Source organism: Triticum dicoccoides, chromosome 4A (assembly GCF_002162155.2).
Source record: "Triticum dicoccoides isolate Atlit2015 ecotype Zavitan chromosome 4A, WEW_v2.0, whole genome shotgun sequence".
Classification (NCBI taxonomy): Eukaryota; Viridiplantae; Streptophyta; class Magnoliopsida; order Poales; family Poaceae; genus Triticum; species Triticum dicoccoides.
This window is the reverse complement of record NC_041386.1, coordinates 83,111,729-83,135,037: the sequence shown is the minus strand read 5'-3', so window position 1 is coordinate 83,135,037 and position 23,309 is coordinate 83,111,729.

The window sequence follows — 23,309 nt, the reverse complement described above, 5'->3', positions numbered from 1 at the left end:
AAACACCATGCCACCGTCACTCGGCCGCAAACATTGAGATACCTGGTTTTTAAATTCTAGTAAATCCAAAACTCGTTGAAATTCATGAAACTTGGCATTCTATCATGGAGTGGCATCAATATGCCGTGGTAAAATTTTTGTCCCATTTGGGGCAGGTTTTGGTATAATCTTCTCACAACCGAGGGCTTCTCACAACAACCGTGATGGTTTCGGTAGGGAACGTGCCACCTTTGGGGACGAAACGATATCTGTTGCCTCTTATTGCTTTCAGAAAATTTCTAGTGTCAACATAGAACAACAGGAGTGTTGTGTTTAATTTTGGAATTTTTCGGGGTTCGTTTGGACATTTTTATACATTAACTGGGTTTTCTAGGCATTTTATCTGCATAATTCAAATTTGAACTACATGCACATGCTCCAGTGTATATAAGTTGATTAAAAAATCAAATATGTGTCCTTCGATGTATGCTTAGGTCCCATGCAAGAAATGGGAATGAATTTCAAACACCCTGCCACTGTCACTCGGCCACAAACATTGAGATACCTGGTTTTTCAATTCTAATAAATCCAAAACTCGTTTGGAATTCATGAAACTTGGCATGCTATCATGGAGAGACATCAACATGTCGTGATAAATTTTTTGTCCCATTTGGGGCAGGTTTGGGTATAAGCTTCTCACGAACCAGAGCTTCCCACAACAAGTGTGATGGTTTCGGTAGGGAACATGCCAACTTTTGGGACGAAATGATATCCATTGCCTCTTATTGCTTTGAAATTTTTTCTAGTGTCAACATAGAACAACATGAGTGTTCTGTTTAATTTTGGAATTTTTCGTGGTTCGTTTGGACATTTTTATACATTAACTGGGTTTTCTAGGCATTTTATGTGCATAATTCAAATTTGAACTACATGCACATGCTCCAGTGCATATAAATTGGTTGAATAATCAAATTTGTGTCCTTGGTTGCATGCTTAGGTCACATGCAAGAAATCAGAATGAATGTCAAACACCCTGCCACCGTCACTCGGCCGCAAACATTGAGATACTTGGTTTTAAATGCTAGTAAATCCAAAACTCGTCTGAAATTCATTAAACTTGGCATGCTATCACGGAGCGGCATCAACGTGCCGTGGTAAAGTTATTGTCCCATCTGGGGCAGGTTTGGGTATAAGCTTCCCACAAACCAGAGCTTCTCACAACAAGTGTGATGGCTTCGGTAGGGAACGTGCCACCTTTGGGGACGAAACGATATTTGTTGCCTCTTATTGCTTTCAAAAAAATTCTAGTGTCAACATAGAACAACAGGAGTGTTGTGTTTAATTTTGGATTTTTTGGGGTTTGTTTGGTCATTTTTATAAATTAACTGGGTTTTCTAGGCATTTTATGTGCATAATTCAAATTTGAACTACATGCACAAGCTCTAGTGCATATAAATTGGTTGAAAATCAAATGTGTGTCCTTGGTTGCATGCTTAGGTCCCATGCAAGAAATGGGAATGGATGTCTTATACGTATCCAACGTATCTATAATTTTTGATTGCTCCATGCTATTATATTATCTATTTTGGATGTTAATGGGCTTTATTTTACACTTTTATATCATTTTTGGGACTAACCTACTAACCGGAGGCCCATCCCAAATTGTTGTTTTTCCTATTTTAGGGTTTCGAAGAAAAGGAATATCAAACGGAGTCCAAACGGAATGAAACCTTCGGGAACGTGATTTTCTTGCAGGGGGGCGCGCCTACCCCACCTGGGCGTGCCCTCCACCCTCGTGGGCCCCTTGTTGCTCCACCGACGTACTTCTTCCTCCTATATAAGTCCATGTACCCCCAACATCCAGGAGGACCACAAAAACCTAATTCCACCGCCGCAACCTTCTGTACCCGAGAGATCCCATCTTGGAGCCTTTTCTGTAGCTCTGCCGGAGGGGGCATTGATCATGGAGGGCCTCTACATCAACTCCATGGCCTCTCCAGTGATGTGTGAGTAGTTTAATTCAGACCTACGGGTCCATAGTTATTAGCTAGATGGCTTCTTCTCTCTCTTTGGATCTCAATACAAAGTTCTCCTCGATCTTCTTGGAGATCTATTCGATGTAATCTTCTTTTGCGGTGTGTTTGTCGAGATCCGATGAATTGTGGGTTAATGATCCAGTTTATCTATGAATAATATTTGATTCTTCTCTTTATTCTTTTATGTATGATTGGTTTATATTTGCAAGTCTCTTCGAATTATCAGTTTGGTTTGGCCTACTAGATTGATCTTTCTTGCAATGGGAGAAGTGCTTAGCTTTGGGTTCAATCTTGCGGTGTCCTTTCCCAGTGATAGCAGGGGCAGCAAGGCACGTATTGTATTGTTGCCATCGAGGATAGAAAGATGGGGTTTATATCATATTGCATGAGTTTATCCCTCTACATCATGTCATCTTACTTAAAGCATTACTCTGTTCTTATGAACTTAATACTCTAGATGCATGCTGGATAGCGGTCGATGTGTGGAGTAACAGTAGTAGATGCAGAATCGTTTCGGTCTACTTGTCGCAGACGTGATGCCTAGATACATGATCATACCTAGATATTCTCATAACTATGCTCAATTCTATCAATTGCTCGACTGTAATTCGTTTACCCACCGTAATACTTATGCTCTTGAGAGAAGCCACTAGTGAAACCTATGGCCCCCGGGTCTATCTTCCATCATATTAATCTTCCAACACTTAGTTATTTCTTTCGCCATTTAATTTACTTTGCATCTTTATCATAAAAATACCAAAAATATTACCTTATCATATCTATCAGATCTCACTCTCGTAAGTGACCGTGAAGGGATTGACAACCCCTTTATCGTGTTGGTTGTGAGGTTCTTATTTGTTTGTGTAGGTGCGTGGGACTTGACCGTGATCTCCTACTGGATTGATACCTTGGTTCTCAAAAACTGAGGGAAATACTTACGCTACTTTGCTGCATCACCGTTTCCTCTTCAAGGGAAAACCAACACAGTTCTCAAGAGGTAGCAAGAAGGATTTTTGGCGCCGTTGCCGGGGAGATTCACGCCAAGTCAAGTCAAGACATACCAAGTACCCATCACAAACTCTTATCCCTCTCATTACATTATTTGCCATTTACCTCTCGTTTTCCTCTCCCCCACTTCACCCTTGTTTTATTCGCCCTCTTTTCCTCTCGCCTCTCTTTTCCCGTTCCCCTTCTCTTTTTTCTATTTGCCTTTTTGCTTGTTTGTTGTTTTCTTGTGTGTTGGATTGCTTGCTTGTCACGATGGCTCAAGATAATACTAAATTGTGTGACTTTACCCATACCAACAACAATGATTTTCTTAGCACTCCGATTGCTCCTCTTACCGATGCTGACTCTTGTGAAATTAATGCTGCTTTGTTGAATCTTGTCATGAAAGATCAATTCGCCGGCCTTCCTAGTGAAGATGTCGCTACCCATTTAAATAACTTTGTTGATTTGTGTGATATGCAAAAGAAGAAAGATGTGGACAACGATATTGTTAAACTTAAGCTATTTTTGCTTTCGCTTAGAGATCGTGCTAAAGCTTGGTTTTCGTCTTTGCCTAAAAATAGTATTGATTCATGGAATAAGTGCAAAGATGCTTTTATCTCCAAGTATTTTCCTCCTGCTAAAATCATCTCTCTTAGAAACGATATTATGAATTTTAAGCAACTTGATCATGAACATGTTGCACAGGCTTGGGAGAGGATGAAATTAATGATATGTAATTGCCCTACACATGGTTTGAATCTTTGGATGATTATACAAAAAAATTTATGCCGGATTGAATTTTGCTTCTAGAAATCTTCTAGATTCGGCCGCGGGAGGCACTTTTATGGAAATCACTTTAGGATAAGCTACTAAACTCCTAGATAATATTATGGTTAATTATTCTCAATGGCACACCGAAAGATCTACTAATAAAAAAGTGCATGTGATAGAAGAAATTAATGTTTTGAGTGGAAAGATGGATGAACTTATGAAATTGTTTGCTAATAAGAGTGCTCCTACTGATCCTAACGATATGCCTTTGTCTACTTTGATTGAGAATAATAATGAATCTATGGATGTGAATTTTGTTGGTAGGAACAATTTTGGTAATGACGCGTGTAGAGGTATTTTTAATCCTAGGCCGTTTCCTAGTAATTCCTCTAATAACTATGGTAATTCCTACACAATTCTTATGGAAATTATAATAAGATACCCTCTGATTTTGAATCTAATATTAAATAATTTATTAGTTCGCAAAATAATTTCAATGCTTTGATTGAAGAAAAAATGCTTAAGATTGATGAGTTGGCTAGGAACGTGGACATAATTTCTCTTGATGTTGATTCTTTGAAACTTAGATCTATTCCACCTAATCATGATATAAATGAGTCTCTCAAAGCCATGGGAATTTCCATTGATGAGTGCAAAGAAAGAACTGCTAGGATGCGTGCTAAGAATGATTGCTTTGTGAAGGCGTGTTCTTCTAGTTTTCATGATAATAAAGATGAAGATCTAAAAGTTATTGATGTGTCTCCTATTAAATCTATGTTTTGCAATATGAATCTTGATAATGATGGGACTGAAGATGAGCCACCTTTACCTAGAAGGCGTTCCAAAAATTCGGAGTTTTTAGATCTTGATGCAAAAATTGTTAAAAGTGGGATTGAAGAGGTCAAAACTTTAAATAGCAACGAACCCACTATCTTGTATTTTAAGGAATTTAATTATGATAATTGCTCTTTGATAGATTGTATTTCCTTGTTGCAATCCGTGCTAAATTCTCCTCATGCTTATAGTCAAAATAAAGCTTTCACTAAACATATCGTTGATGCTTTGATGCAATCTTATGAAGAAAAACTTGAGTTGGAAGTTTCTATCCCTAGAAAACTTTATCATGAGTGGGAACCTACAATAAAAATTAAAATTAAAGATCATGAGTGTTATGCTTTGTGTGATTTGGGTGCTAGTGTTTCTACGATTCCTAAAACTTTATGTGATTTGCTTGGTTTCCATGATTTTGATGATTGTTCTTTAAACTTGCACCTTGCGGATTCCACTATTAAGAAACCTATGGGAAGAATTAATGATGTTCTTATTGTTGCAAATAGGAATTATGTGCCCTAGATTTCATTGTTCTTGATATAGATTGCAATCCTTCATGTCCTATTATTCTTGGTAGACCTTTCCTTAGAATGATTGGTGCAATTATTGATATGAAGGAAGGGAATATTAAAATCCAATTTCCATTAAATAAAGGCATGGAACACTTTCCTAGAAAGAAAATTAAATTACCATATGAATCTATTATGAGATCCACTTATGGATTGCCTACCAAAGATGACAATACCTAGATCTATCTTCGCTTTTATGCCTAGCTAGGGGCGTTAAACGATAACGCTTGTTGGGAGGCAACCCAATTTTTATTTTTATTTCTTGCTTTTTGCTCCTGTTTAGTAATAAATAATTTATCTAGCCTATGTTTTGGTTGTGTTTTTTGTGTTTAATTAGTGTTTGTTCCAAGTAGAACCGTTGGGAAGACTTGGGGAAAGTCTTTTTGATCTTGCTGTAAAAAATAGAAACTTTAGCACTCACGAGAATTGCTGCCATTTTTATTTGGAAAGTGATATTTAGTTAATTCTTTTTGCAGATGATTAATAGATAAATTACTCACATCCATAAATTTGTTTTAGAATTTTTGGGGTTCCATAAGTTGCGTTAGCTACAGATTACTACAGACTGTTCTGTTTTTGACAGATTCTGTTTTTCGTGTGTTGTTTGCTTGTTTTGATGAATCTATGGCTAGTAAAAGAGCTTATAAACCATAGAGAAGTTGGAATACAGTAGGTTTAACACCAATATATATATAAGAATGAGTTCATTACAGTACCTTTAAGTGGTGTTTTGTTATCTTTCGCTAACGGAGCTCATGAGATTTTCTATTTTGAGTTTTGTGTTGTGAAGTTTTCAAGTTTTGGGTAAAGATTTGCTGGATTATGGAACAAGGAGTGGAAAGAGCCTAAGCTTGGGGATTCCCATGTCACCCCAAGGTAAAATTCAAGTACACCAAAAATCCTAAGCTTGGGGATGCCCTGGAAGACATACCCTCTTTCGTCTTCATCTATCGGTAACTTTACTTGGAGCTATATTTTTATTCACCACATGATATGTGTTTTGCTTGGAGCATATTGTATGATTTGAGTCTTTTCTTTTTAGTTTACCACAATTATCCTTGCTGTACACACCTTTTAGAGAGGCTCATATGATTTGAAATTGATTAGAATACTCTATGTGCTTCACTTATACATTTTGAGCTATAGAGTTTTTGCTCTAGTGCTTCACTTATATCTTTTAGAGCACGGCGGTGGTTTTGTTTTATAGAAACTATTTATATCTCATGCTTCACTTATATTATTTTGAGAGTCCTTTAGAACAACATGGAAATTTGCTTTAACATAAAAACTTTCATAGAAGTGCATTGAATACTATGAGAAGTTTGATACTTGATAATTATTTTGAGATATGGAGATGGTTATATTAGAGTCATGCTAGTTGAGTAGTTGTGAATTTGAGAAGTACTTGTGTTGAAGTTTGTGATTCCCGTAGCATGCACGTATGGTGAACCGTTATGTGATGAAGTCGGAGCATGATTTATTTATTGATTGTCTTCCTTATGAGTGGCGGTCGGGGACGAGCGATGGTCTTTTCCTACCAATCTATACCCCTAGGAGCATGCGCGTAATACTTTGTTTCGATAACTAATAGATTTTTGCAATAAGTATGTGAGTTCTTTATGACTAATGTTGAGTCCATGGATTATACACACTCTCACCCTTCCACCATTGCTAGCCTCTCTAGTATCGCGCAACTTTCGCCGGTACCTTAAACCCACCATATACCTTCCTCAAAACAGCCACCATACCTACCTATTATGGCATTTCCATAGCCATTCAGAGATATATTGCCATGCAACTTTCCACCGTTCCGTTATTGTGACACGCTTCATCATTGTCATATTGCTTGCATGATCATGTAGTTGACATCGTATTTGTGGCAAAGCCACCATTCATAATTCTTCATACATGTCACTCATGCATCATTGCACATCCCGAAACACCGCCGAAGGCATTCACATAGAGTCATATTTTGTTATAAGTATTGAGTTGTAATTCTTGAGTTGTAAGTAATTAAAGTGTGATGATCATCATTATTAGAGCATTGTCCCAAGTGAGGAGAGGATGATGGAAACTATGATTCCCCCACAAGTCGGGATGAGATTCCGGACGAAAAATAAAAAAAGAAGAAAAAGAGCAAAAAAGAAAAAAAGAAAGAAGGCCCAAATAAAAAAATATAATGAGAGAAAAAGAGAGAAGAGATAATGTTACTATCCTTTTTCCACACTTGTGCTTCAAAGTAGCACCATGATCTTCATGATAGAGAGAACCCTATGATATCACTTTCATATACTAGTGGGAATTTTTCATCATAGAACTTGGCTTGTATATTCCAATGATGGGCTGCCTCAAAATGCCCTAGGTCTTCATGAGCAAGCGAGTTGGATGGACACCCAATTAGTTTCTTTTGTTGATCTTTAATATACTTATAGCTCTAGTGCATCCACTGCATGGCAATCTCTACTCACTCACATTGATATCTATTAATGGACATCTCCATAGCCCGTTGATACGCCTAGTTGATGTGAGACTATCTTCTCCTTTTTTGTCTTCTCCACAACCACCATTCTATCCACATATAGTGCTATATCCATGGCTCACGCTCATATATTGCATGAAGATTGAAAAAGTTTGAGAACATCAAAAGTATGAAAGAATTGCTTGGCTTGTCATCGGGGTTGTGCATGATTTAAATATTTTGTGTGGTGAAGATAGAGCATAGCCACACTATATGATTTTGTAGGGATAACTTTCTTTGGCCATGTTATTTTGAGAAGACATGATTGCTTAGTTAGTATGCTTGAAGTATTATTATTTCTATGTCAATATTAAACTTTTATTTTGAATCTTTCGGATCTGAACATTCATGCCACAATAAAGAAAAATTACATTGAGAAATATGTTATAAAGCATTCCGCATCAAAAATTCTTCTTTTATCATTTACCTACTCAAGGACGAGCAGGAATTAAGCTTAGGGATGCTTGATACGTCTCCAACGTATCTATAATTTTTGATTGCTCCATGCTATTATATTATCTATTTTGGATGTTAATGGGCTTCATTTTACGCTTTTATATCATTTTTGGGACTAACCTACTAACCGGAGGCCCAACCCAAATTGCTGTTTTTTTGCCTATTTTAGGGTTTCGAAGAAACGGAATAACAAACGGAGTCCAAACGGAATGAAACCTTCGGGAACGTGATTTTCTCAACAAACGTGATCCAGGAGACTTGGAGTGGGCGTCAAGAAACAACCGAGGAAGCCACAAGGCAGGGGGCGCGCCTACCCCCTGGGCGCGCCCTCCACCCTCGTGGCCCCCTTGTTGCTCCACCGACGTACTTCTTCCTCCTATATAAGTCCACGTACCCCCAAACATCCAGGAGCACCACGAAAACCTAATTTCACCGCTGCAACCTTATGTACCCGAGAGATCCCATCTTGGGGCCTTTTCCGGAGCTCCGCCGGAGGGGGCATTGATCACGGAGGGCCTCTACATCAACTCCATGGCCTCTCCGGTGATGTGTGAGTAGTTTACTTCAGACGTACGGGTCTATAGTTATTAGCTAGATGGCTTCTTCTCTCTCGTTGGATCTCAATACAAAGTTCTCCTCGATATTCTTGGAGATCTATTCGATATAATATTCTTTTGCGGTGTGTTTGTCGAGATCTGATGAATTGTGGGTTTATGATCCAGTTTATCTATGAACAATATTTGATTCTCTTCTGAATTCTTTTATGTATGATTGGTTTATCTTTGCAAGTCTCTTTGAATTATCAGTTTGGTTTGGCCTATTAGATTGATCTTTCTTGCAATGGGAGAAGTGCTTAGCTTTGGGTTCAATCTTGCGGTGTCCTTTCCCAGTGACAACAGGGGCAGCAAGGCATGTATTGTGTTGTTGCCACCGAGGACAAAAAGATGGGGTTTATATCATATTGCATGAGTTTATCCCTCTACATCATGTCATCTTACTTAAAGCATTACTCTGTTCTTATGAACTTAATACTCTAGATGCATGCTGGATAGCGGTTGATGTGTGGAGTAATAGTAGTAGATGCAGAATCATTTCGTTCTACTTGTGACGGACGTGATGCCTATATACATGATCATACCTAGATATTTCTCATAACTATGCTCAATTCTATCAATTGCTCGACAGTAATTCGTTTACCCACCGTAATACTTATGCTCTTGAGAGAAGCCACTAGTGAAACCTATGGCCCCCGGGTCTATCTTCCATCATATTAATCTTCCAACAGTTAGTTATTTCTTTTGCCGTTTATTTTACTTTGCATATTTATCATAAAAATACCAAAAATATTACCTTATCATATCTATCAGATCTTACTCTCGTAAGTGACCGTGAAGGGATTGACAACCCCTTTATCGCGTTGGTTGCGAGGTTCTTACTTGCTTGTGTATGTGCGTGGGACTTGAGCGTGATCTCCTACTGGATTGATACCTTGGTTCTCAAAAACTGAGGGAAATACTTAGACTACTTTGCTGCATCACCCTTTAATTTCCTCTTCAAGGGAAAACCAATGCCGTGCTCAAGAGGTAGCAATGCCAGACACCATGCCACCGTCACTCGGCCGCAAACATTGAGATACTTGGTTTTAAATGCTAGTAAATCCAAAACTCGTCTGAGATTCATTAAAATTGGCATGCTATCATGGAGCAGCATCAACATGCCGTGGTAAAATTTTTGTCCCATTTGGGGCAGGTTTGGGTATAAGCTTCTCACAACAAGCGTGATGGTTTTGGTAGGGAATGTGCCGATACGTCCATTTTGCATCATGCTTTTATATCGATATTTATTGAATTATGGGCTGTCATTACACATTATGTCACAATAATTATGCCTATTCTCTCTTATTTTATAAGGTTTACATGAAGAGGGAGAATGCCGGCAGCTGGAATTCTGGGCTGGAAAAGAGCAAATATTAGAGACCTATTCTGCGCAACTCCAAAAGTCCTGAAACTCCACGGGAATTATTTCCAGAATATATAAAAAATATTGGGCGAAGAAAGTACCAGAGGAGGGCCACCCACCATCCACGAGGGTGGGGGGCGCACCCCCTGCCTCGTGGGCCCCCTGGCAGGCCTCCAGTGCCCATCTTCTGCTATATGAGGTCTTTCGTTCGAGAAAAAAAAATCATAAGCTAGCTCACGGGACGAAACTCCGCCGCCACGAGGCGGAACCTTGGCGGAACCAATCTAGGGCTCCTGCGGAGCTGTTCTATCGGGGGAACTTCCCTCCGGGAGGGGGAAATCATCACCACTTTCATCATCATCGATCCTCTCATCGGGAGGGGGTCAATCTCCATCAACATCTTCACCAGCACCATCTCATCTCAAACCCTAGTTCATATCTTGTATCCAATCTTTGTCCCAAAGCCTCAGATTGGTACCTGTGAGTTGCTAGTAGTGTTGATTACTCCTTGTAGTTGATGCTAGTTGGTTTATTCGGTGGAAGATCATATGTACAGATCCTTTATGCATATTAATACCCCTCTGATTATGAACATGAATATGATTTGTGAGTAGTTACGTTTGTTCCTGAGGACATGGGAGAAGTCTTGCTATAAGTAGTCATGTGAATTTGCTATTCGTTTGATATTTTGATGAGATGTATGTTGTCTTTCCTCTAGTGGTGTCATGTGAACGTCGACTACATGACACTTCACCATTATTTGGGCCTAGAGGAAGGCATTTGGAAGTAATAAGTAGATGATGGGTTACTAGAGTGACAGAAGCTTAAACCCTAGTTTATGAGTTGCTTCATAAGGGGCTGATTTGGATCCATATGTTTCATGCTATGGTTAGGTTTACCTTAATACTTCTTTTGTAGTTGCGGATGCTTGCAATAGGGGTTAATCATAAGTGGGATGTGAGGGAGTCCTGGACTAAGGGGTCCTCGGGTGTCCTTCCTGTTAGCCATGGGCCGGACTGATGGGTTGTGAAGATACGAAGACCGAAGACTACACCCGTGTCCGGATGGAACTCTCCTTGGCGTGGAAGGCAAGCTTGGCGACCAAATATGTAGATTCCTTTCTTTGTAACCGACCTTGTGTAACCCTAGATCCTCCCGGTGTCTATATAAACCGGAGGACTTAGTTTGGAGGAGAGAGATATATTCATTATCATAGTCATACAGGCTAGACCTCTAGGGTTTAGCCATCACGATCTCATGGTAGATCAACTCTTGTAATACTCATATTAATCAAGATCAATCAAGCAGGACGTATGGTATTACCTCCATAGAGAGGGCTCGAACCTGGGTAAACATCCTGTCCCCTGTCTCCTGTTACCATCGACCTTAGTCGCTCAGTTCGGGACCCCCTACCCGAGATCCGCCGGTTTTGACACCGATATTGTTGCTTTCACTGAGAGTTCCACTGTGCCGTCCTCAAAAGGTTTGATGGCCCCTTCAATCATCAATAATGACGCTGTCCAAGGAGAAACCTTCCTCCCCGGACAGATTTTCGTGTTCGGCGGCTTCACACTACGGGCCAACTCGTTTGGCCATCTAGAGCAAATCGATAGCTACACCCCTGGCCATCATGTCAGATTTGGGAGCTTGAACTACGTCACGGACATCCGTGGAGATTTGATCTTCGCTGGATTCGAGACCGCGGTGATCGCTCCTGGTCACCTCGATGAACATGACCTAAATCTGTCATCAGACCACATTCAGGAGATAGCTCCTGTAGCTGCTCTGGCCTTAGATCCGGAGCATACGGCGCCATCTAAGGATTGGAGGTTCAACCCCACCATGGAGGCCACAGATTCCCCGACGTTGGAGCCACACATGAACTTAAACTCACAAAATATTTGTGTCACTGGAACCCCAGACTCGTCTCTGGGTGTAAATTCCGAACCATGTGAGTCCACGGATGCCGAACTTGATCGTGTATCGATCTTCGAGTTCAGCGCCGCAGACATCTTCCAGCACTCACCCTTGGGCGATGTGCTAAGCTCATTAAAGAGCCTGTCCTTGGCGGGGGACTCACAGCCGAACTATGTTCGGTTCTAACTAGGGGCTGATGATTGAGAATCTTGCTTCCCACCCGCCACCCACTTCATAGCCACAGTCGAGGATTTAACCGACATGCTCGATTACGACTTTGGAGACATTGACGGTGTTGACGACGATGCTGATGAGGAGCAAAATCAAAGTCCGCCATTCACTGGACGCTGGACGTCCACCTCTTCGTACGATGTGTACATGGTGGATGCACAAAAGGAGAATAGCAGCGATGACAAAGAAAATCCAGTTGAGAATAAACCTCCCGAGACATAGCAAAAACGCCGGCGTCCTCGGCGCCGCTCTAAGTCACGTCATTCAAAGGACAGCAATACCGGCATCGAAGAAGACAATACTCTGGACGATGCTGAAGACAATGAAGACCTTGCTGAGGTAACATCCGAATAGGAGGAGCAAGAAAACATGCAAGCCAGCCCCGACGAACAGGACAGGCCCAACGACTCGGAGGATGGTAGTTATCATCCGTTCTCTGAGGATGAGGAAAGCCTCGGCAACGAAGATTTCATCATGCCAGAGGAACCTCTCGAGCAGGAGCGCTTCAAGCGCCAGCTAATAGCCACTGCAAGGAGCCTGAAAAAGAAGCAGTAGCAGCTTCAAGCTGACCAAGATCTGCTCGTCGATAGGTGGACGGATGTTCTAGCAGCCGAAGAATAAGGCCTCAGACGCCCAACAAAGAGTTACCCAAAACGAAGATTGCTACCTGCTACCCTTGAGCACTGTGTTGGTTTTCCCTCGAAGAGGAAAGGGTGATGCAGTAAAGTAGCATAAGTATTTCCCTCAGTTTTTGAGAACCAAGATATCAATCCAGTAGGAGATCACGCTCGAGTCCCACGCACCTACACGAACAAATAAGAACCTCGCAACCAACGCGATAAAGGGGTTGTCAATCCCTTCACGGTCACTTACGAGAGTGAGATCTGATAGATATGATAAGATAATATTTTTGGTATTTTTATGATAAAGAGAAATAAAGATGCAGTTAAAATAAATGGCAATAGAAATAACTAACTGTTGGAAGATTAATATGATGGAAGATAGACCCGAGGGCCATAGGCTTCACTAGTGGCTTCTCTCAAGAGCATAAGTATTACGGTGGGTAAACGAATTACTGTCGAGCAATTGATAGAATTTAGCATAGTTATGAGAATATCTAGGTATGATCATGTATATAGGCATCATGTTCGCGACAAGTAGACCGAAATGATTCTGCATCTACTACTATTACTCCACACATTGACCGCTATCCAACATGCATCTAGAGTATTAAGTCCATAAGAACAGAGTAATGCTTTAAGTAAGATGACATGATGTAGAGGGATAAACTCATGCAATATGATATAAACCCCATCTTTTTATCCTCGATGGCAACAATACAATACGTGTCATTTCCCTTCCTGTCACTGGGATCGAGCACCGCAAGATTGAACCCAAAGCTAAGCACTTCTCCCATTGCAAGAAAGATCAATCTAGTAAGCCAAACCAAAGTGATAATTTGAAGAGACTTGCAAAGGTAAACCAATCATACATAAAAGAATTCAGAGGAGATTTAAATATTGTTCATAGATAAACTGCATCATAAACCCACAATTCATCGGATCTCGACAAACACACCGCAAAAGAAGATTACATCGAATAGATCTCCAAGAAGATCGAGGAGAACTTTGTATTGAGATCCAAAGAGAGAGAAGAAGCCATCTAGCTAATAACTATGGACCCGTAGGTCTGAAATAAACTACTCACACATCACTGGAGAGGCCATGGAGTTGATGTAGAGGCACTTCGTGATCAATGCCCCCTCCAGCGGAGCACCGGAAAAGGCCCCAAGATGGGATCTCTTGGGTACAGAAGGTTGCGGCGGTGGAATTAGGTTTTTGTGGTGCTCCTGGATGTTTGGGGGGTACGTGGATATATATAGGAGGAAGAAGTACCTTGGTGGAGCAACGAGGGGCCCATGAGGGTGGAGGGCGCGCCCTCCTGCCTCATGCCCTCCTCGATCGTTTCTTGACGCCCACTCCAAGTCTCCTGGATCACGTTTGTTGAGAAAATCGCGTTCCCGAAGGTTTCATTCCGTTTGGACTCCATTTGATATTCCTTTTCTGCGAAACCCTAAAATAGGCAAAGAAACAACAATTTGGGCTGGGCCTCCGGTTAGTAGGTTAGTCCCAAAAATGATATAAAAGTGTAAAATAAAGCCCATTAACATCCAAAATAGATAATATAATAGCATGGAGCAATAAAAAATTATAGATACGTTGGAGACGTATCAAGCATCCCCAAGCTTAATTCCTGCTCGTCCTCGAGGAGGTAAATGATAAAAAGAAGAATTTTTGATGTGGAATGCTTTCTAACATATCTCTCAATGTAATTTTTCTTTATTGTAGCATGAATGTTCAGATCCGAAAGATTCAAGATAAAAGTTTAATATTGACATAGAAATAGTAATACTTCAAGCATACTAACTAAGAAATTATGTCTTCTCAAAATAACATGGCCAAAGAAAGTTATCCCTACAAAATCATATAGTCTGGCTATGCTCTATCTTCACCACACAAAATATTTAAATCATGCACAACCCCGATGACAAGCCAAGCAATTGTTTCATACTTTTGATGTTCTCAAACTTTTTCAATCTTCACGCAATATATGAGCGCGAGCCATGGATATAGCACTATATGTGGAATCGAATGGTGGTTATGGAGAAGACAAAAAGGAGAAGATAGTCTCACATAAACTAGGCGTATCAACGGGCTATGGAGATGCCCATTAATAGATATCAATGTGAGTGAGTAGGGATTGCCATGCAACGGATGCACTAGAGCTATAAGTATATGAAAGCTCAACAAAAGAAACTAAGTGGGTGTGCATCCAGCTCGCTTGCTCATGAAGACCTAGGGCATTTTGAGGAAGCCCATCATTGGAATATACAAGCCAAGTTCTATAATAAAAAATTCCCACTAGTATACGAAAGTGATATCATAGGAGACTCTCTATCATGAAGATCATGGTGCTACTTTGAAGCACAAGTGTGGAAAAAGGATAGTAGCATTGTCCCTTCTCTCTTTTTCTCTCATTTTTTGGGCCTTTTTTGGCCTCTTTTCTCCTTTTTTTATTTTCGTCCGGAGTCTCAACCCGACTTGTGGGGGAATCATAGTCTCCATCATCCTTTCCTCACTTGGGACAATGCTCTAATAATGATGATCATCACACTTCTTTTTTACTTACAACTCAAGAATTACAACTCGATACTTAGAACAAAAATATGACTCTATGTGAATGCCTCCGGCGGTGTACCGGGATGTGCAATGATGCATGAGTGACTATGAAGAATTATGAACGGTGGCTTTGCCACAAATACGATGCCAACTACATGATCATGCAAGCAATATGACAATGATGAAGCGTGTCATAATAACGGAATGGTGGAAAGTTGCATTGCAATATATCTCGGAATGGCTATGGAATTGCCATAATAGGTAGGTATGGTGGCTGTTTTGAGGAAGGTATATGGTGGGCTTAAGGTACCGGCGAAAGTTGCGCGATACTAGAGAGGCTAGCAATGGTGCAAGGATGAGAGTGCGTATAATCCATGGACTCAACATTAGTCATAAAGAACTTACATACTTATTGCAAAAATCTTTTAGTTGTCGAAACAAAGTATTACGCGCATGCTCCAAGGGGGATAGATTGGTAGGAAAAGACCATCGCTCGTCCCCGACCACCACTCATAAGGAAGACAATCAATAAATAAATCATGCTCCGACTTCATCACATAACGGTTCACCATACGTGCATGCTACGGGAATCACAAACTTCAACACAAGTATTCCTCAAATTCACAACTACTCAACTAGCATGACTCTAATATCACCATCTCCATATCTCAAAACAATTATCAAGTCTCAAACTTCTCATAGTATTCAATGCACCTCTATGAAAGTTTTTATATTAAAGCAAATTTCCATGTTGTTCTAAAGGACTCTCAAAATAATATAAGTGAAGCATGAGAGATCAATTATTTCTATAAAATAAAACCACCACCGTGCTCTAAAAGATATAAGTGAATCACTGGAGCAAAAACTATATAGCTCAAAAGATATAAGTGAAGCACATAGAGTATTCTAATAAATTTCAAATCATGTGAGTCTCTCTCAAAAGGTGTGTACAGCAAGGATGATTGTGGTAAACTAAAAATCAAATACTCAAATCATACAAGACGCTCCAAGCAAAACACATATCACGTGGTGAATAAAAATATAGCTCCAAATAAAGTTACCGATAGACGAAGACGAAAGAGGGGATGCCTTCCGGGGCATCCCCAAGCTTAGGCTTTTTGGTGTACTTGAATTTTACCTTGGGAATCCCCAAGATTAGGCTCTTTCCACTCCTTGTTCCATAATCCATCAAATCTTTACCCAAAACTTGAAAACTTCACAACATAAAACTCAAAATAGAAAATCTCGTGAGCTCCGTTAGCGAAAGAAAACAAAACACCACTTCAAGGTACTGTAGTGAACTCATTCTTGATTTATATTGGTGTTAAACCTAATGTATTCCAACTTCTTTATGGTTTATAAACTCTTTTACTAGCCATAGATTCATCAAAATAAGCAAACAACACTCGAAAAACAGAATCTGTCAAAAACAGAACAGTCTGTAGTAATATGTAGCTAACAAAAACTTCTGGAACCCCAAAAAATTCTAAAATAAATTGCTGGATATGAGGAATTTATCTATTAATCATCTGCACAAATAATTAACTAAATAGCACTTTACAAATAAAAATAGCAGCAATTCTCGTGAGCGCTAAAGTTTCTGTTTTTTACAGCAAGATCAAAAAGACTTTCCCCAAGTCTTCCCAACGGTTCTACTTGGCACAAGCACTAATTAAACACAAAAAACACAACCAAAACAGAGGATAGATAAATTATTTATTACTAAACAGGAGCAAAAATCAAAGAATAAAAATAAAATTGGGTTGCCTCCCAACAAGCGCTATCGTTTAACGCCCCTAGCTAGGCATAAAAGCGAAGATAGATCTAGGTATTGCCATAATAATAGGATAGATCACGAAAACTCATTTCATATCCTCTACGTTCAGCAGCAAGTTTTCTTTGAGGCAGGCAAAGGTAATCAAAAGGCCTAAATTTAATGGGACAGAAGTCCCCAAGATCAATTTTGGGAGGTATAGGTTCCTCCTTTGGCCCTTCATATTGCACAACCAATTCATCATTATAAGCATTCTTTTGACTGAACTTCGTGAGCCTATACTCGAGAGAATATCCTAGCTCATTGTTTTGAATAGCAAAATCATTATTAATTTCGGAAATTCTATCAACTAGAACATTGGTAGGAACCTTTTTTCTAAGGTTCTCATTAAAAGCAACATAGTCTAAAGATTGAAAATGCATTATTTCCTCTTGATCAAAGAGGATTGCCTCTATGGGAGGACGACCAGTGTTGAGGATATTACCACTGAGGGTAAACCGCCCAGGAGGGGCCGGTTCACCTTCAGTTATACTGAAGCCCAAGGAAACCCAGAAGATGGCACTTTACGGATGAAGCTTAGAGGCCCATAGCCCGCAGGCGGTTTAGGGCCCATGATAGTAAACCGCCATGATTGTATAAACTTGCATTGTAAGATAAGAAAGAAGAGACCAAGGCGGACACTTGTATGAGCCAGCCTCGGGACTCTGTAGACCGGCCGGGGTCCTCCTGAGTATATAAAGGGGTGACCCGGTGACAGTTCAGGGACAGAGAACAACAACTCGAAGCTAGACAAAGCGGATTCGCTCCCTGGCCTTCGAACCCCCAACAATACCAATCACAACTAGACGTAGGCTTTTACCTTCATCGAAGGGGCCGAACTAGTATAAAAACTCTCGTGTCCCCTTGTCCGGTTTAACCCCTTCAAGCTAACCCGTAGCGATGGCTCCACGACTAAGTTCTTTCATGAGGACATCTGCCGTGACAATTCCACGACAGTTGGCACCCACCGTGGGGCTATCGCACGATGGTTTCGAGTTCTTGAAGGGCAGCTTCGATGGACTTAAGGGATACACTATGGGCCGGATGACGAAGAGTCGCTGCGGCAAGCTCTACATCGACAACGCAGGATGGGGTCCCGAGGATGATTCAATCGAATACGGGTACCGAGTCCCCTTTGGTGGGATTCACGTCTTCATCGGCAAGATCGGTGAACCGGCCCCCGAGCCAGGCACCTGCACCGACATCATCGAAACTGTTGGGGAACGTTGCAGAAAACAAAAATTTTCCTACGGTTTCACCAAGATCCATCTATGAGTTCATCAAGCAACGAGTGATTAGATGCATCTACGTACCTTGTAGATCGCGAGCGGAAGCGTTCAAATAACGGGGATGAGGAAGTCGTACACGACGTGATCCAAATCACCGGAGATCCTAGCACCAAACGGACGACACCTCCGCGTTCAACACACGTACGGAACAGCCACGTCTCCTCCTTCTTGATCCAGCAAGGGGGAGGAGAGGTTGAGGGAGATGGCACCAGCAGCAGCACGACGGCGTGGTGTTGATGAAGCTGCAGTACTCCGGCAGGGCTTCGCCAAGCACTATGGAGGAGGAGGAGGAGTTGGAGAGGGAGAGGGAGGCACCAAAGGCATCGGTAAGAAGTCCTCCATCTCCCCACTATATATAGGAGGGCCAAGGGGGGGGGCGCCGCCCCTAGGAGATCTAATCTCCTAGGGGGGTGCGCCAAGGGGGAGGAATCCCTCCTCCCCAAGGCACCTAGGAGGTGCCTTCCCCTCCTAGGACTCTTCCTCCTTGAAACCCTAGGCGCATGGGCCTCTTGGGGCTGGTGCCCTTGGCCCATGTAGGCCAAGGCGCACCCCCTACAGCCCATGTGCCCCCCCAGGACAGGTGGCCCCACCCGGTGGACCCCCGGGACCCTTCCGGTGGTCCCGGTACAATACCGATGACCCCGAAACTTGTCCCGATGGCCGAAATAGGACTTCCCATATATAAATCTTTACCTCCGGACCATTCCGGAACTCCTCGTGACGTCCGGGATCTCATCCAGGACTCCGAACAACATTCGGGTTACTGCATATACATATCCCTACAACCCTAGCGTCACCGAACATTAAGTGTGTAGACCCTACGGGTTCGGGAGACATGCAGTTATGACCGAGATCGCTCTCTGGTCAATAACCAACAGCGGGATCTGGATACCCATGTTGGCTCCCACATGCTCCTCGATGATCTCATCGGATGAACCACGATGTCGAGGATTCAAACAACCCCGTATACAATTCCCTTTGTCAATCGGTATGTTACTTGCCCGAGATCCGATCGTTGGTATCCCAATACCTCGTTCAATCTCGTTACCGGCAAGTCACTTTACTCGTACCGTAATGCATGATCCCATGATCAAACACTTGGTCACTTTGAGCTCATTATGATGATGCATTACCGAGTGGGCCCAGTGATACCTCTCCGTCATACGGAGTGACAAATCCCAGTCTTGATCCGTGTCAACCCAACAGATACTTTCGGAGATACCCGTAGTATACCTTTATAGTCACCCAGTTACGTTGTGACGTTTGGTATACCCAAAGCACTCCTACGGTATCCGGGAGTTACACGATCTCATGGTCTAAGGAAAAGATACTTGACATTGGAAAACTCTAGCAAACAAACTATACGATCTTGTGCTATGTTTAGGATTGGGTCTTGTCCATCACATCATTCTCCTAATGATGTGATCTCGTTATCAATGACATCCAATGTCCATAGTCAGGAAACCATGACTATCTGTTGATCAACGAGCTAGTCAACTAGAGGCTTACTAGGGACATGTTGGCGTCTATTATTCACACATGTATTACGATTTCCGGATAACACAATTAAAGCATGAATAAAGACAATTATCATGAACAAGGAAATATAATAATAATGCTTTTATTATTGCCTCTAGGGCATATTTCCAACAGTCTCCCACTTGCACTAGAGTCAATAATCTAGTTACATTGTGATGAATCGAACACCCATGGAATTCTGGTGTTGATCATGTTTTGCTCTAGGGAGAGGTTTAGTCAACGGATCTGCTACATTTAGGTCCGTATGTACTTTACAAATCTCTATGTCTCCATCTTGAACATTTTCACGAATGGAGTTGAAGCAACGCTTGATGTGCCTTGTCTTCTTGTGAAACCTGGGCTCCTTGGCAAGTGCAATAGCTCCAGTGTTGTCACAGAAGAGCTTGATCGGCCCCGACACATTGGGTATGACTCCTAGGTCGGTGATGAACTCCTTCACCCAAATTGCTTCATGTGCTGCCTCCGAGGCTGCCATGTACTCCGCTTCACATGTAGATCCGCCACGACGCTCTGCTTGCAACTGCACCACCTTACTACCCCGCCATTCAAAATATACACGTATCCGGTTTGTGACTTTGAGTCATCCAGATCTGTGTCGAAGCTAGCGTCGATGTAACCCTTTACGATGAGCTCTTCGTCACCTCCATAAACGAGAAACATTTCCTTAGTCCTTTTCAGGTACTTCAGGATATTCTTGACTGCTGTCCAGTGTTCCTTGCTGGGATTACTTTGGTACCTTCCTACCAAACTTACGGCAAGGTTTACATCAGGTTTGGTACACAGCATGGCATACATAATAGAACCTATGGCTGAGGCATAGGGGATGACACTCATCTCTTCTATATCTTCTGCCGTGGTCGGACATTGAGCTGAGCTCAATTTCACACCTTGTAACACAGGCAAGAACCCCTTCTTAGAATGATCCATATTGAATTTCTTCAATATCTTATCAAGGTATGTGCTTTGTGAAAGACCTATGAGGCGTCTTGATCTATCTCTGTAGATCTTGATGCCTAATATATAAGCAGCTTCTCCAAGGTCCTTCATTGAAAAACTTTTATTCAATTAGGCCTTAATGCTGTCCAAGAGTTCTATATCATTTCCCATCAAAAGTATGTCATCTACATATAATATGAGAAATGCTACAGAGCTCCCACTCACTTTCTTGTAAACACAGGCTTCTCCATAAGTCTACGTAAACCCAAATGCTTTGATCATTTCATCAAAGTGAATGTTCCAACTCCGAGATGCTTGCACCAGCCCATAAATCGAGCGTTGGAGCTTGCACACCTTGTCACCATTCTTAGGATCGACAAAACCTTCCGGCTGCATCATATACAATTCTTCCTTAAGGAAACCATTAAGGAATGCCGTTTTGACGTCCATTTGCCATATTTCATAATCATAGAATGCGGCAATTGCTAACATGATTCGGACGGACTTTAGCTTCGCTACCGGTGAGAAAGTCTCATCGTAGTCAACCCCTTGAACTTGTTGATAACCCTTAGCGACAAGCCGAGCTTTATAGATGGTCACATTACCATCCGCGTCTGTCTTCTTCTTAAAGATCCATTTATTTTCTATGGCTCGCCGCTCAACGGGCAAGTCAGTCAAAGTCCATACTTCGTTTTCATACATGGATCCTATCTCGGATTTCATGGCTTCTAGCCATTTGTTGGAATCCAGGCCCGCCATCGCTTCTTCATAGTTCGAAGGTTCACTGTTGTCTAACAACATGATTTCCAAGACAGGGTTGCCGTACCACTCTGGTGCGGAACGTGTCCTTGTGGACCTTCGAATTTCAGTAGGAGCTTGATCAGAAGTATCTTGATCGTCATCATTAACTTCCTTTCTAGTCGGTGCAGGCACCTCAGAAACATTTTCTTGAGTTGCGCCATTTTCCGGTTCAAGAGGTAATACTTCATCAAGTTCTACTTTCCTCCCACTTACTTCTTTCGAGAGAAACTCCTCCTCCAGAAAGGACCCATTCTTGGCAACAAATATCTTGCCTTCGGATCTGAGGTAGAAGGTATACCCAATAGTTTCTTTAGGGTATCCTATGAAGACGCATTTTTCCGACTTGGGTTCGAGCTTTTCAGGTTGAAGTTTCCTGACATAAGCATCGCATCCCCAAACTTTTAGAAACGACAGCTTAGGTTTCTTCCCAAACCATAATTCGAACGGTGTTGTCTCAACGGATTTCGACGGAGCCCTATTTAAAGTGAATGCAGCAGTCTCTAAAGCATAGCCCCAAAAAGATAGCGGTAAATCGGCAAGAGACATCATAGATCGCACCATATCTAATAGAGTGCGATTACAATGTTCGGACACACCATTACGCTGAGGTGTTCCAGGCGGCGTGAGTTGTGAAACTATTCCACATTTTCTTAAGTGTGTGCCAAACTCATGCCTCAAGTATTCCCCTCCACGATCTGATCGTAGGAACTTGATTTTCCTGTCACGTTGATTCTCAACCTTACTCTGAAATTCCTTGAACTTTTCAAAGGTTTCAGACTTGTGTTTCATTAAGTAGACATACCCATATCTACTTAAGTCATCAGTGAGGGTGAGAACATAACGATAGCCACCACGAGCCTCAACACTCATTGGACCACACACATCAGTATGTATGATTTCCAATAAGTTGGTTGCTCGCTCCATTGTTCCTGAGAACGGAGTCTTGGTTATTTCACCCATGAGGCATTGTTCGCACGTGTCAAATGATTCATAATCAAGAGACTCTAAAAGTCCATCTGCATGGAGCTTCTTCATGCGTTTGACACCTATGTGACCAAGGCGGAAGTGCCACAAGTATGTGGGACTATCGTTATCAACCTTACATCTTTTGGTTTTCACACTATGAACATGTGTAGTAATACGTTCGAGGAAGAATAAACCATTCACCATCGGAGCATGACCATAAAACATATCTCTCATATAAATAGAACAACCATTATTCTCGGATTTAAATGAGTAGCCATCTCGAATTAAACAAGATCCCGATACAATGTTCATGCTCAAAGCTGGCACTAAATAACAATTATTGAGGTTTAAAACTAATCCCGTAGGTAAATGTAGAGGTAGCGTGCCAACGGCGATCACATTGACCTTGGAACCATTCCCGATGCGCATCGTCACCTCGTCCTTTGCCAGTCTCCGCTTATTCCGCAGCTCCTGCTTTGAGTTACAAATGTGAGCAACTGCACCGGTATCAAATACCCAGGAGCTACTA